This window comes from Jaculus jaculus, chromosome 1 (assembly GCF_020740685.1).
Source record: "Jaculus jaculus isolate mJacJac1 chromosome 1, mJacJac1.mat.Y.cur, whole genome shotgun sequence".
Lineage (NCBI taxonomy): Eukaryota > Metazoa > Chordata > Mammalia > Rodentia > Dipodidae > Jaculus > Jaculus jaculus.
This window is the reverse complement of record NC_059102.1, coordinates 343,128,613-343,130,436: the sequence shown is the minus strand read 5'-3', so window position 1 is coordinate 343,130,436 and position 1,824 is coordinate 343,128,613. Positions and strand designations below refer to the sequence as shown.

The 1,824-nt window shown below is 38.9% G+C and overlaps 1 non-coding gene across 1 annotated transcript; it reads right to left on the bottom strand.

Moving 5' to 3' along the window:
* Nucleotides 1-980: 980 nt before the first annotated feature.
* On the bottom strand, nucleotides 981-1,084 carry LOC123457947. Its single transcript, XR_006635295.1, has one exon. It is a non-coding gene; the product is annotated as a small nucleolar RNA U13 (small nucleolar RNA).
* Nucleotides 1,085-1,824: the final 740 nt, after the last annotated feature.

The window sequence follows — 1,824 nt, the reverse complement described above, 5'->3', positions numbered from 1 at the left end:
CCATTCTAGCTTAAGTAGCTCCATTTTTCTCTGCTATATTCTAGAGTTCTATATTCTAGTCCTCTGATAATTTTCTTAAGTCCAATGAGTTATGGATATTTTTTGTTTTCCCCATTTCTCTATCAGTTCCATGAGAGTTTGTCATAATGCCTGCCACAATAATTGCTTCATCCCCAACACTGAGCACAAAGTAGTTGTTCAACATGCAAAAATTTTTCAGTGAATGACAGGAAAATATGGTTGAATGAGTTAATTCTGATGGAAGCCAAGATCCCTGGCTACAAGTCTGTTAGAGAAACAGTTTTGTTTTTAAGATAGCATTTCATATAAATCATGTGCTACGTTGTAGCTTGGGATAGCCTTACAATTCTGATCCTCTTGCCTCCATGTCTTCAACACTGGGATTGTAGACATGTTCCTCAGCCCCACATAGAAACCCATGACATGCATTTTGTCTGAGTCCTGGAAATAACTCTCTTTGACCAAACCCATGTCAAGCTCCCTGAGCTTTCCTTTCAATTAAGTTCCAGTTTTTTCATTTACAAAATATTCGTACATAATATGTCATGTACCTTGAATTTTATACCTTGTGTGAATGTTTCCTGCCATTTGGAAAAGATATTTTGTGGTTAAATCCTAACTTGGGAAAAATATTTATAAGAACAAAAAATATATACTTTCCACAAATTAACTGTCATTTTTTCTGCTAAATTGCTTTGCCAAAACTTTTTTTGCTCGTAGCAGTGGATTTGGGTATGGGGAGGGTCAGAAGGCAGGAGAGAAGAGCCCTGTTTCTTCACATTGTAAATTTCATAAAATAACATCACTATCAGAGAAGGACAAAAACATCACAGAAGATTATCAATGTTTCAGGCTTAGTACACAAAACAAGGTATGTGAGACAAGTTCACATTTAGTCTCAATATTATCAGGCCAATTATTATTATTATTATTTTTCCTTTTGTTCATTTTTTTTCTCACATCAGGCAGGTTATTTGCCAGAGCGTAACAAGGTTTGTGGGAGGCACACGTCACACAACAGCATGAACACCCAATCATCATGCTTATGAAAAAATAAAAGGATCTATTTTTATTTTAATAAGAATTACACCCTATTGGGGCTGGAGAGATGGCTTAGTGGTTAAGGTGTATGCCTGGGAAGCCTAAGAATCCAGGTGCAATTCTTCAGGTCCCATGTAAGCCAGATGCATATGGTGGTGCACACATCTGGAGTTCAGTTGCAGTGGCTGGAGGCCCTGGAACACCCATTCTCTCTCTCTCTTCCCCCCATCTGTCTTTAAAAAATAAATCTTTAAAATAATTATACCCTTGGGCTGGAGAGATGGCTTAGCCTGTGAAGCCTAAGGACCGCAGTTCGAGGCTCGATTCTCCAGGACCCACGTTAGCCAGATGCACAAGGGGGCGCATGCATCTGGAGTTCGTTTGCAGTGGCTGGAGGCCCTGGCGTGCCCATTCTCTCTCTCTGTCTCTGTCTCTTCCTCTCTCTGTCTGTCGCTGTCAAACAAATAAATAAAAATAAACAAAAATAATAATTATACCTTAACCCAAAGCAAAAACACATGTGTACATAAGAGTTTGAAAGACCAGATATGACTAGTTTTATTTTCAAACATTCCTTTTGGTTGAGCTTCAAATAAGAAGTGATTTGGTTTAAAGTGACACAGCGACAAGGAACTGGGTAGAGGCTCTGAGACCCTGACGAGGAGAAGCTGAGTACCAGAGTCGTGTGGTGACATTAGGGGAACTTTACATGACCATTGCCATAGTAAGAGGCTTTTCATGAAAGTAAGACAAATATTTATA